This window comes from Hyperolius riggenbachi, chromosome 10, assembly GCF_040937935.1.
Source record: "Hyperolius riggenbachi isolate aHypRig1 chromosome 10, aHypRig1.pri, whole genome shotgun sequence".
Classification (NCBI taxonomy): domain Eukaryota; kingdom Metazoa; phylum Chordata; class Amphibia; order Anura; family Hyperoliidae; genus Hyperolius; species Hyperolius riggenbachi.
In genome coordinates, this window is record NC_090655.1 from 110,760,023 (window position 1) to 110,774,453 (window position 14,431).

The window sequence follows — 14,431 nt, forward strand, 5'->3', positions numbered from 1 at the left end:
ACCTCTGCGCAGCTCACTCCAACGTCGTCTTCCAGATCTTGTCGGCCGACCTCCTGCAATTGCAACCCCTCCTGCCCAACTTGCTCTGGGATTTGGGTTTCCGAGTCCTCCTCGGACTCGCCTTGTATTTCAGTGCGCGGTGCATTTCCCACAGTTAATGGTTGTGAATCCGGGCACAACATTTCTGGCTGTTCCTCCATTGACCTTTCATAGGTGGAAGTTTGTTGGGCTGGGAATAGCTCCTGCGAATACCCCATTGTGTCCTGAGGTAATTCATAGGACTGGTTATCTGGCAGTTGTGTGCGTGGTGTCGCTGCCGGTTGTAGTCAGCTTTGTGCCCACTGGCTCCTTGTAACTGGCTGAGGACTCGGACCTCGTGCGTGATGTGCTGGTGCTGCTTAACCCCCTGCTGGACGCTTGAGAGGTCATCCAAGTAATTATCTGGTCCTGTTCTTTTGGATTTGTGAGGGTTGTTGTCCTGGACAACATGGGCGGTATTGAGTGGGTTTTCTTGGGTGCTCCCCTGTGGCCTGTACGTGAACCGTCAGGGGAAACACCTCTTCCCTTGCCCCTTCCTCTTTCACCGGATTTCTTCCTCATTTCACTTATCCTTACAGTACACGCTGACTGGCAGCAGTACAGTGGCAGTACAGAAATGCTATACAGTACCACTATTCCCAGCAGCGACACAGAGCACAATGCTATACAGTGGCGGGTGAGCGGTGTACCACTATTCCCAGCAGCGACACAGAGCACAATGCTATACAGTGGCGGGTGAGCGGTGTACTACTGTTCCCAGGCCCAGCAGACACAGAGTGGAAGTAAACACAATGCTATATAGTCTGGCTGAGCGGTGTACACAGAGTGGCAGTACACACAATGCTATATAGTCTGGCTAAGCCGTGTACACAGAGTGTCAGAAAACACAATGCTATATATAGCGTGGCTGAGCGAGGTGCACAGTGGCAGTACACACAATGCTATATAGTCAGGCTAAGCCGTGTACACAGAGTGTCAGAAAACACAATGCTATATACAGCGTGGCTGAGCGAGGTGCACAGTGGCAGTACACACAATGCTATATAGTCAGGCTAAGCCGTGTACACAGAGTGTCAGAAAACACAATGCTATATATAGCGTGGCTGAGCGAGGTGCACAGTGGCAGTACACACAATGCTATATAGTCAGGCTGAGCCGTGTACACAGAGTGTCAGTAAACAATGGTATATAGTCTGGCTGAGCGGTGTACACAGAGTGGCAGTAAACAACGGTATATAGTCTGGCTGAGCGGTGTACACAGAGTGGCAGTAAACACAATGCTATATATAGCGTGGCTGAGCGAGGTGCACAGTGGCAGTACACACAATGCTATATAGTCAGGCTAAGCCGTGTACACAGAGTGTCAGAAAACACAATGCTATATATAGCGTGGCTGAGCGAGGTGCACAGTGGCAGTACACACAATGCTTTATAGTCAGGCTGAGCCGTGTACACAGAGTGTCAGTAAACAATGGTATATAGTCTGGCTGAGCGGTGTACACAGAGTGTCAGTAAACAACGGTATATAGTCTGGCTGAGCGGTGTACACAGAGTGGCAGTAAACACAATGCTATATATAGCGTGGCTGAGCGAGGTGCACAGTGGCAGTACACACAATGCTATATAGTCAGGCTAAGCCGTGTACACAGAGTGTCAGAAAACACAATGCTATATATAGCGTGGCTGAGCGAGGTGCACAGTGGCAGTACACACAATGCTTTATAGTCAGGCTGAGCCGTGTACACAGAGTGTCAGTAAACAATGGTATATAGTCTGGCTGAGCGGTGTACACAGAGTGTCAGTAAACAACGGTATATAGTCTGGCTGAGCGGTGTACACAGAGTGGCAGTAAACACAATGCTATATATAGCGTGGCTGAGCGAGGTGCACAGTGGCAGTACACACAATGCTATATAGCCAGGCTAAGCCGTGTACACAGAGTGTCAGAAAACACAATGCTATATATAGCGTGGCTGAGCGAGGTGCACAGTGGCAGTACACACAATGCTATATTAGTCAGGCTAAGCCGTGTACACAGAGTGTCAGAAAACACAATGCTATATATAGCGTGGCTGAGCGAGGTGCACAGTGGCAGTACACACAATGCTATATATAGTGTGGCTGAGCGAGGTGCACAGTGGCAGTACACACAATGCTATATTAGTCAGGCTAAGCTGTGTACACAGAGTGTCAGAAAACACAATGCTATATATATAGCGTGGCTGAGCGAGGTGCACAGTGGCAGTACACACAATGCTATATATAGCGTGGCTGAGCGAGGTGCACAGTGGCAGTACACACAATGCTATATATAGTGTGGCTGTGCGAGGTGCACAGTGGCAGTACACACAATGCTATATTAGTCAGGCTAAGCCGTGTACACAGAGTGTCAGAAAACACAATGCTATATATATAGCGTGGCTGAGCGAGGTGCACAGTGGCAGTACACACAATGCTATATATAGCGTGGCTGAGCGAGGTGCACAGTGGCAGTACACACAATGCTATATTAGTCAGGCTAAGCCGTGTACACAGAGTGTCAGAAAACACAATGCTATATATATAGCGTGGCTGAGCGAGGTACACAGTGGCAGTAAACAATGCTATATATAGTGTGGCTGAGCGAGTGGTGTACTACTGTTCCCAGCAGCGACACACAATGACTGGGGGGGACCCTGGCTAGCGTGGCTGGAGAGCGAACTACCCTGCCTGCCTACCCAAAGCTAAACCCACAGACAAATGGCGGAGATATGACGTGGTTCGGGTATTTATTTACCCGAACCACGTGACCGTTCGGCCAATCAGAGCGCGTTCGGGCCCGAACCACGTGACCCGTTCGGCCAATCACAGCGCTAGCCGAACGTTTGGGGAACGTTCAGCCATGCGCTCTTAGTTCGGCCATGTGGCCGAACGGTTTGGCCGAGCACCGTCAGGTGTTCGGCCGAACTCGAACATCACCCGAACAGGGTGATGTTCTGCAGAACCCGAACAGTGGCGAACACTGTTCGCCCAACACTAGTTCCAGTCTGGCTTTCGCTCTAACCACTCCACGGAAACAGCCCTTACCAAAGTGGCCAATGATATTCTTAAAGCTAAATCCAAAGGGCAATTTTCCATACTCATCCTTCTTGACCTGTCATCAGCATTCGATACGGTTGACCACACCTTACTCCTACAGATACTTTCAAATGTAGGCATAAAGGGCCTTGTTCTCTCATGGTTATCTTCCTATCTCTCTGGAAGGTCCTTCACAGTCTCTTACTCAGATAAGATCTCTTCTCCTCTTCCTTTGTCTGTCGGGGTTCTTCAAGGCTCTGTCCTTGGCCCACTCCTCTTTTCTATCTACATGCATGGTCTTGGTGACTTAACCTCCTTGGCGGTAATGACAAGCTCAGCTTGTCCATTACTGCCGAAGGGCGCCACTCAGGACCTGGTGGGCTGATTTTCTTAATTTTTTTAAAAAAACATGCAGCTAGCACCTTGCTAGCTGCATGTTTAGGATGATTGCCGCCGCTCGCCGCTGATGCGCCGCTACCCGCCGCGTTACAGGCCCCCCCCCGAGACCCCATGTGCAGCCTGGCCAATCAGTGCCAGGCAGCGCTGAGGGGTGGATCGGGACTCCCGATGACGTCACGACGTTGATGACGTCAATGATGTCATCACGATCGTCGCCATGGTGACGGGGGAAGCCCAAAAGAAAATCCCATTCAGAACGGGATTTCCTTATGGGCATATGCGCCGGCGGCGATCGGAGGGGTGGGAGGGACGCAGCAGGGAGGGGGGAATCATGTAGCTAGCGCTAGGCTAGCTACATGATTTAAAAAAAAATCGAATCAAAAAATACTGCTGCGCCGCCACCCTGGCGCATTTAATAGAACGCCAGGGTGGTTAATCAACTAATTTAGGTCGGTACTGAACTCAGCTGCTTGTCTCATTTGCCTTCCTTCTTAATCTTCCTTCTCAATCTTGTCTCATTTGCCTTCCTTCTCAATCTTCCTCTGCTGCCCCTCTCTTTCAAGCTCTTCACTGGTTGCCAATTAACCAGAGCATCCAGTTCAAACTCTTAACCCAAACCTACAAAGCTCTCCACAATCTCTCTCCCCCGTACATCTCCTCGCTAATTTCAAGATACAAACCCAATCGCAATCTCAGATCTGCACATGATCTTTTGTTGTCTTTTTCTAGAATAACCTCCTCACACTCATGTTTACAAGATTTTGCACGCGCTTCACCCCTCTGGAATACCCTCCCACAACACATCTGTCACTCGCCAACCTTTGTTACCTTTAAACGCTCTGTAAAAACTCACAAGCATATGCGCTACCTTAGGCCGCTTCCCTTTGTCCTAAGACCAAATTGCACTCCTACTAGATATCCTAAAACACACTGCCTCTATAGGTTTGCTGTATACTACCCCTCCACTTGTTTCCCCCTATTCCCTTTAGATTGTAAGCTCGCAAGGGCAGTGCTCTCTCCCCTTTTGTGTCTTGAAATCATTACACATTTTATTCATCATGTTACTTTTATCACTGTCATTACCAATTCTGTATTTTGTATCGTTTTTGTATTTTGTCACTAATTATGTATCGTGTACATTGGTGTACACCATTGTCTATTATTATGAACCCCATGTTCGTTTCTTACTTTGTACAGCGCCACGGAATATGTTGGCGCTTTATAAATCAATAATAATAATAATAATAATAATATAATAATGTATAGAGTTGAACCAAATGGTTTGCTTTGTCTTAAATTAAAATCTTAATTTGAAAAGTCTCTTTGTAACTGCAACATTGGATAGAACATTCAGTTAACCTTCAGTAGAAGCTATTTATAATTTTTCAGTATTTGTATAGTGCCATTGACATATTATGCAGCACTTCAGAAAGTACATGGAACAATTCACATAACTCACTATTGAATATACGTGTATTGAGAAGTTCCTGTATATAGCCTTCAAAGTCTGAATCAAAACATGAATAAGCCAAGTGATATTACTGTCATGTTACATAAGCATTCTTCATCTTATATTCTTTTGCAGCAAGTATGTCTGCTCTATCAAAAACAAGGACATAGTTACACTCTCACTAATATCAGACCTTTTCAGATTTTGTTTTAGGGTCCTGTACATTGGTGACTAATTCCAGGCTTAAAGGAAAACTTAAGTCAGCTGAAAAAAAATGACTTTTACTCACCCGGGGCTCTCCTCAGCCCCCTGCAGCTGAACGGTGCCCTCGCCGTGTCCCTCCGATACGCCTGGACTCGTCGGCGGCCACTTCCGGTTTGGCCGTCTGCGGCCGCAATAGCATTATAGAGGGCGCTATTGCGGCCGGGGACGCGGATAATCAGCCGCGTTCCCAGCCTGTCGGCCGGTGACGGCCAAACCGGAAGTGGCCGCCGGCGAGTCCAGGCGCATCGGAGGGACACGGCGAGGGCACCGTTCAGCTGCAGGGGGCTGAGAAGAGCCCCGGGTGAGTAAAAGTCATTTTTTTCAGCGGACTTAAGTTTTCCTTTAACATAAAGTCACAATAGTTATGCAGCAACGCTTCCATAAAGCATTACACGCAGCATCTAGTGTACTAACAATCGGAGGCTTCATTACTGGGGGTCAGACCCTGCAGCAGCGGCTGGGCCCGAGAACGATCAACGATTATCAATCAACAAAATGCAGTAAATGAACAAAGGAGAAATCTAAATAATATAAATATTTGGTGTGGCCACCCTTTGCCTTCAAAACCGCATCAATTCTTCTAGGTACACTTGTACACAGTTTTGAAGGAACTTGGCTGGTAGGTTGTTCTTATCATCTTGGAGAATTAAACATAGATCCTTTGTGGATGTAGGCTTCCTCACATCCTTCTGTCTTTTTATGCAATTCCAGACACACTCGATGGTGAGATCAGGGCTCCATGGGGGCTATACTTACAGGATGACTTTTTTTTTTCGCTGAGGATTGCTCTTCATGACTTTGGCTGTATGTTTGGGGTTGTTGTCCTGCTGCATAATACATTTGGGGCCAATCAAATGCCTCCTCGATGGTACTGCATGATAGAGAAGTATCTGTCTGTATTTCTCAGCATTGAAAACACCATTAATCCTCAGGGGTCAAACCCAGGATTTCCAAGGAGGGAGGGGGGGTCGGGATTACTGAAAGGTCTCCCTAAGCCACGCACAATACAGTATAATATGGTAGGACATCATGCTGTGTACACGAGGAAACGGAAGCATTCACACAGCAGGGGCACAGGGCTGAGCTTATACCTGGCTCCGTTCTCTGTTAAGTTCCCCAAAGTTGCTCCATGCTCTGTACACACGCTGCTGCTCCATCCAAAGTCAACTGTAGAAGGGAAAGAAAGGGACAGTGCTGTGAGCTGTAGGATGCCTGCAGATCTCAACTTGTGACTTTTCCCAGACACTGCACCGGCCCTGGTCTGAGGGGGGTTCTGGGCAGCTGCAATCCCCTCCTGCGTTTGCCTATGATCCTGACAAAATCTCCAACTCCATTAGCAGAAATGCAGCCCCAGATGTTCAAGGAACCTCTACCATGCTTCACTGTTGCCTGCAGACACTCATTATTGTACTGCTCTCCAGCCCTTTGATGCACAAACTGCCTTTTGCTACAGCCAAATATTTCAAATTTTGAGTCATCAGTCTAGAGCACCTGCTGTGATTTTTCTGCACCACAGTTCCTATGATTTCCTGCATACTTGAGTTGATTGGCCTGGTTTCCACTTGAGAGGTATGGCTTTTTGCAACTCATGCAACTCTTCCATGAAGATCACTTCTGGACATAATTCTTCAGACAGTAGATGGGTGTACCTGGGTCCCACTGGTTTCTGACATTGTGGAGCTGCTGCACATTTTCTGATTTTGAAGGGTAATAAGCTTAAAGGGGAACTTCACCCTAAACAAACATACTGTCATCAAGTTACATTAGTTATGTTAATTAGAATAGATAGGTAATATAATCTCTTACCCACCCTGTTTTTAAAAGAACAGGCAAATGTTTGTGATTCATGGGGGCTGCCAGCTTTGTCATGTGGGCAGCCATCTTTTTGGTTGAAAGGAGGTGACAAGGAGCAGGAAACACAGTTCCAACTGTCCTGTGTCCTGATTACCCCTCCCAGCTGCACACGCTAGGCTTCAAATGTCAAATTCAAAATGTAAAAAAAAAAATTGCACCAAAACAGCAGAATGAGAACAACAAAATCAGAAATCCCATCATGCTTTGCACAGCATCAGGGGAAAAAAGCCAGGGCAGTTTTCTTCTGTGCAGCTAAAAATGAGGCTTGTATAAGAAAAACAAAGTTCTGATGCTGTGAAACTGTTAAAGAAACAACAAGCCTTTTCAGTGCTTCAGTCAATTTTTAGTCCAGAGGTTCACTTTAATGGGTCTTTCATCTGAAGCACTAAGTTTCCTTGGCTGAGCACTATGTCTATAATCCTCAACATTGCCTGTTTCTTTTGCTTCTTGAAAAGAGCGTGAACAGCCCATCTTGAAACCCCAGTCTGCTTTGAAATCTTTGCCTGGGAAAGACCTTGCTGATGCAGTGCCTTACTGCTGTGCTCAATCTTGCCATGACATGAAACTAGCAGGTAGCAGATTTTGGTTGTTTCTTCACCCAGTTTTAAGCCACCTACACCAGCTGTTTCTGTTTCAGTTAACCACCCTGGCGTTCAATATCCCCAGGATTTCTGTGCAAAAAGTGGTTCAATTAATTTCAAATAATTTTCAAGGTTTTTTTTTTTGTAATCAATTTTTTTTTTAATATTGAATTCAATATAGGTTATTGTATTGAATTAAATAAAAAAAAAAAAAGTATTTGCAGCGAGATGTTGATGACGCTGTGTGACCCTGGTGTCATCAACGCCGATCGGCAGGGACATGAAGCAAAATCCGCCAAGGGACATGGAAAAAGGCACCGAGGAAGCTATCAGAGGTACGCAACGAGGGATCAGCACGCCAATGGTGAGTATAAGACCTAGATGTGTAGCCAGGTGTATAGGTAGGCAGATATTTTGCCAGATGTATAGGTAGCCAGGTGGAGCCAGATGTATAGGTAGCCAGGTGTCCGTCCCCCCCATCCCCACCCCCCAGTCTCCTCCAGCCCCGATTTACTCACCCGAGGGCTGTCTCCTGTGGCGGCTTCTGTGCAGGGGGGGGGATCCCTCTTCCTTGTGGGCTGGTGACTGGTCAGGGACTTCCCCTTCTGTGCAGGGGGGGGGGGGAGATCCCCCTTCTATGCGGGCTGGTGGCCGGGTGTCTCCCTTCCGTGCAGGGGGGGGGAGATCCCCCTTCTATGTGGGCTGTTCGGGGACTCCCGATCTCTCCTCTCCTGATCTCCTAGCCTCCCCGATATCCAGCCCTACACTACTCACCCGAGGGCTGTCTCCTGCGCCGGCCGCGATTGGCACCCTCCTCCTCCATCACTGAAGTCTCGTGTTCTGTATCGGGGAGGCTAGGAGATCAGGAGAGTGGGGGGGTACGGGGGGACGCATGTGGGATCTGGAGAGAGGAAGAGGGAAGAGCCACCCACAGCCCGCCCGCACAGAAGGGGACCCCCCGCACAGAAGGGAGAGTCCCCGAATAGCCCACATAGAAGGGGGATCTCCCCCCCCCCCCCCTGCACAGAAGGGAGACACCAGGCCACCAGCTCGCATAGAAGGGGGATCTCCCACCCCCCCTGCACAGAAGGGGGAGTCCCCGACCAGTCACCAGCTCGCATAGAAGGGTGATCTCCCCCCCTGCACAGAAGGGAAACACCCGGCCACCCCCTTCGCACAGAAGGGGGAATCCCTGCCCGCACACACATTCTCTGCCCGCCAGCTGCACAGGGATTCCCCAGAGTGGCTGGATGCTAGTTCTGCACGCTGGGGGTAGCACAGATCGCTACCCACAGCGTGCTGACAGGCATCCAGCCACTCTGGGGAATCCCTCTGATGAGGGAAAAGTGGAGTCGGCGGGGCAGAGAAACAGGAAATCTCCCTGGCAGTATTGCCGAGCCTAGCTCGTCAGTACCCTTTTCAGCATGTTTCTGCTGGACGAGCCAGGGTTTTTAATGACTGTGTTTCACCCTACATGTGACATTGATGATCATTAGCACCTGTTTGGCATAATTGGTTTGTCTTAAACCTGACTATAATCCTATAAAATCCCTGACTGTGCATGTGCACATATAAGCATCTCCTGTGGTGCACACACACATACAAACAATTGAAATAAGTTTTAAAAGAAATTGCTTGAAATGAATGCTTTGATGTGCTCTTCCTCCCACACAGTTGTCCCAGTGCTGTTGACGTTTGCCCTAGCGTTGAATAGCAACAAGAGATTCTTGCACATCCGGTTGACTGTCCCCAAAATGGTGGATTGGTGATGATGTGGTTGGGCTTTTGAAGCTGCCGTAAATGAGGATAAGTAGATGCCCCCCACTTGATTCCTTATTCGTTCACAAAAAGGCTAAACACACTCAAATATATTTATCATTATGCAAAAAAACAATGTGAATGCACACCAAAACAATGCCTGTTAATTCCATACTATTACTTCAAATGGTGCAACATCCGGTAATATTCAGATCCAGGAGGATATAGCATACACAAATGAGAAACAGATCCAGGAGCATCTCATTTGAAAGAGTAATAAAACTTCTCAACCTTTAATAGAACTATTCCATAAAAAATGGTAGGCAGCATAAAAAAACACTATACTTATCAGTCCAGAAGCACATATACAGCACAGATAAAGAAGGCATGGAGAGGTGCGGAGACAGCAGATCAAATGTATTTATATTAGACGTAAAGGAATTTGGGTGTGAACTTAATTGATAAACTATCAGCAATCTGTTACATGCTGCGCCAGTTCTTTAACAATCAGCTTTTCATTGAACCCTGCTCTAACCTCTCCTTACTTGCTCGCCTGAACCATCTTAGAGCTATGCCCAACACTAACCTTCCTACCACTATTCCAACCTTCATTCTTACTGAAGATGATGCCACTTATAGATGCCTTTGCACCGATTCCTGGGGACATTATGAAGCCATCGCCATATGCCGAACCTCATGCCAGAATCAAGCACCCTGCTGCACCATAACTGCAACTTAATATTGTAGTCTATGGTACTTCTGGAGCACACATGACACCCTCACACCCAAAATTTCTGTTCCTCACCTTTAAAGAAAATCCATTCATCTCATCTATTTTCTACATTTTCTTTTCCTAACTTCTACTGCTCTCTTCTTCTGGAATTTTACTGCATGTTTAAAAAAAAACAACATTAATCCACCATCAACACTAATCACAGACCCTGCGGGCAGCACATCTGAGTTTCCTGCCATGGCTTCAAATTGGTACACAATAGTGGACTAATTGGAATCTTTGGGGACATGTCGATATAGACCAATGGGAAATTTTAGTAGAGAAATCAAGTATGCAAGCACGTTCCCCTGTCAAGTACATGGGGAAGTGCAGAGGATGGTTGTTGGGCAGTTTTTCAATCAAGCAAAAATATTACAGAAGAAGGAGAGAAGAACAAAGATGAAGAAAAGATGATAAAAAAATTGATAAATAGATACAACAATAACATTTGTTAGAACTGCATTAAAGGGGCCCTATGCCGAAAAATTGGATATGGGAATATGGTCATGATAATCTTACTTTAGGGGGTACATGTCTGCCTAATCAGGTAATTTTAATAGAATTACCAAAGTTATTAGGGAATATATATATGCATAATTACAGTGGGTTGCAAAAGTATTCGCCCCCCTTGAAGTTTTCCACATTTTGTCACATTACTGCCACAAACATGCATCAATTTTATTCCAATTCCACGTGAAAGACCAATACAAAGTGGTGTACACATGAGAAGTGGATCGAAAATCATACATCATTTCAAAAAATTTTTACAAATAAATAACTGCAAAGTGGGGTGTGCGTAATTATTCGGCCCCCTGAGTCAATACTTTGAAGAACCACCTTTTGCTGCAATTACAGCTGCCAGTCTTTTAGGGTATGTCTCTACCAGCTTTGCACATCTAGAGACTGAAATCCTTGCCCATTCTTCTTTGCAAAACAGCTCCAGCTCAGTCAGATTAGATGGACAGCGTTTGTGAACAGCAGTTTTCAGATCTTGCCACAGATTCTCGATTGGATTTAGATCTGGACTTTGACTGGGCCATTCTAACACATGGATATGTTTTGTTTTAAACCATTCCATTGTTGCCCTGGCTTTATGTTTAGGGTCATTGTCCTGCTGGAAGGTAAACCTCCGCCCCAGTCTCAAGTCTTTTGCAGTCTCCAAGAGGTTTTCTTCCAAGTTTGCCCTGTATTTGGCTCCATCCATCTTCCCATCAACTCTGACCAGCTTCCCTGTCCCTGCTGAAGAGATGCACCCCCCGAGCATGATGCTGCCACCACCATATTTGACAGTGGGGATGGTGTGTTCAGAGGGATGTGCAGTGTTAGTTTTCTGCCACACATAGCGTTTTGCATTTTGGCCTAAAAGTTCCATTTTGGTCTCTTCTGACCAGAGCACCTTCTTCCACATGGTTGCTGTGTCCCCCACATGGCTTGTGGCAAACTGCAAACGGGACTTCTTATGCTTCCTGTTAACAATGCCTTTCTTCTTGCCACTCTTCAATAAAGGACAACTTTGTACAGTGCATGACTAATAGTTGTCCTATAGACAGAGTCTCCCACCTGAGCTGAAGATCTCTGCAGCTCGTCCAGAGTCACCATGGGCCTCTTGACTGCATTTCTGATCAGCGCTCTCCTTGTTCGGCCTGTGAGTTTAGGTGGATGGCCTTGTCTTGGTAGGTTTACAGTTGTGCCATACTCCTTCCATTTCTGAATGATCGCTTGAACAGTGCTCCGTGGGATGTTCAAGGCTTTGGAAATCTTTTTGTAGCCTAAGCCTGCTTTAAATTTCTCAATAACTTGATCCCTGACCTGTCTTGGACCTGTCTTGTGTGTTCTTTGGACTTCACGGTGTTGTTGCTCTCAATATTCTCTTAGACAACCCCTGAGGCCCTCACAGAGCACCTGTATGTGTACTGACATTAGATCACACACAGGTGCACTCTAATTAGTCATTAGCACTCATCAGGCAATGTCTATAGGCAACTGACTGCACTCAGATCAAAGGGGGCCGAATAATTATGCACACATCACTTTGCAGTTATTTATTTGTAAAAAATGTTTGAAATCATGTATGATTTTCATTCCACTTCTCATGTGTACACCACTTTGTGTTGGTTTTGCATGTGGAATTCAAATAAAATTGATTCATGTTTGTGGCAGTAATATGACAAAATGTGGAAAACTTAAAGGGGGCCGAATACTTTTGCAACCCACTGTATGTTGCTATTTGAGGGACAAGCCTGCCTAATTATTTTGTAATTTGGAGGACATACCTGCTCAATTATGTTGTTTGGAGTACTTGCTTAAAGTGGACCCAAATTAAAAATACAAGATTTCAGAAATAAAATCTATTTTCTAAATTATAATAATAAATAGCAGCCTTATTTCAGCTGCATGATGACAAATATAAAATATTTTACATTTATTGGAGGAACCCCTCCCTTCCTTTCATATTGCCAGGAGAGAATCCAGCAAACTGGTGGAGTAGGAAGTGTCCGGCAAAGGAGGAATTGCTAATGGCTGCCACTTGTATAACCCTAGTTATGAAAAGAGAAGGGTGAAAAGCATGCACTGAAATGCTCATAGGCTTGAAGGAGCGTTTATTTATCTTTGTATGTGTCAGAGTAATGCAACTAAATATTTTGAAATAAAAAAAATGTTTGGTTTGGGTACGCTTTAACCTCTTACCGACCGCGTCACGCCGACAGGCGTGGCCGTGGCGGCAGCCCCAGGACCGCCTAACGCCGATTGGCGTATAGTCCTGGGGCTCTGTTTTGCAGGCGATCGCGCGCAGATCTCCTGCTTGGGGGGAGGAGCTCCGCCCCGCCTTCAGTCTCCGAGCGGCTATTGCCGCTCGGGAGACTGTTAGACGGCGTGATCGCCGTCATTTATATGGTGCAGCGCTGCGATCAGCAGCAGCGCTGCACTGGGGACAGCCGTGTGACACGGCTGTCCCCCTGGGGGACAAGAGAGCGATCGGCTCTCATAGGGTGAAGCCTATGAGAGCTGATCGTCATAATTGTCTGGCTTGCTGGGATGGAGGGAGGGAGGGAGGGATGGGGTTTAAAGGAACAGGTTTTTTTTTTTAAACACAAACAACAATATTTATTTAAAAAAAAATAAACATGGGGGGAGCGATCAGACCCCACCAACAGAGAGCTCTGTTGGTGGGGAGAAAGGGGGGGGGGAATCACTTTTGTGCTATGTTGTGCGGCCCTGCAGCTTGGCCTTAAAGCTGCAGTGGCCTTTTTTTTAAATAAAAATGTCCTGGTCACTAGGGGGGTTTAGCCCTGCAGTCCTCAAGAGGTTAAGCATATTATTGCCTAATTTTGTGAATTGAAGGCATGATAGCCAATTGTTGTTTTACATGGCTGCCAAATTATGCTACCTTCTTTTAAGCAATCTGGATAGAAACTGCCCTGTGCCTATGTAAATCAGTTTGTTAAGATACTTGAAATTGTGTGTAGAAGTGATTTGCTTATTTTCTTTGGCAAGGGTTGAAATTTTACGTTACACTTCAATGTAGTTTGTGAAGGTACTCACATGGTAGGTTGTTCTAAGCATCCCGGAGAACTTGCTGAAGAGCCACTGCAGTCTTTGGGCGACTTGACTTGCTTCTGTTTCTGCAAGTAGTTCCAGCCTGTGTTGATAAAAGATCTGGGTTGGGCCATACTTTTTGCTGCACAGGTCCTTGATTTTGTTTTTGCTGAAAACTGTTCTTTATCATTTTTGGCTCTGTACGTGTCGTTCTTGTCAGAAAACAACTGGGACTGATCAAATGATTTCTTGATGGACTGCTTGTAGTTTTTAGCAGCGAGTGTGGCCCGGGATTTTCAACCTATGACCAACTTCACTTACAAAAATGAATTACCAAACCTGTAAGGAAATGAAAATAATGTATCTTAAATATTAGAAAAAGATGACCAGCATGCCATCTGCTTAGTACTAGCAAAAACCACGTGGATCCTGACATACCTAAGGTTTTTTTTTTTCTTATTTAAAGACTATCTGAACTGAGAGGGTTATGGAGGCTGCCATATTTATTTCCTTTTAAACAATATCAGTTGCCTGGCACTCTGCTGATCTGCAGTAAAAACCAGAAACAAGCATGCAGCTAATCTTGTCAGCTCTGACAATAATGTCAGAAACACTTGATCTGCCTATGCTTGTTCAGGGTCTATGGCTACAAATATTTGAGGGAGAGGATCCGCAGGATAGCAAGGCAACTGGAATTACTTAACAGTAAATAAATATGGA

General features: G+C 46.0%; 1 long non-coding RNA gene across 1 annotated transcript in view; it reads right to left on the reverse strand.

The window, feature by feature from the left end:
• The window catches only part of LOC137536585 (uncharacterized), a 325,424-nt gene that overhangs the window by 13,436 nt on the left and 297,557 nt on the right, over nucleotides 1-14,431 (reverse strand). Inside the window, exon 4 of the long non-coding RNA XR_011024578.1 lies at nucleotides 13,718-14,050. This is a non-coding gene — a long non-coding RNA (uncharacterized lncRNA). The remainder of the gene's footprint in view (nucleotides 1-13,717; nucleotides 14,051-14,431) is intronic.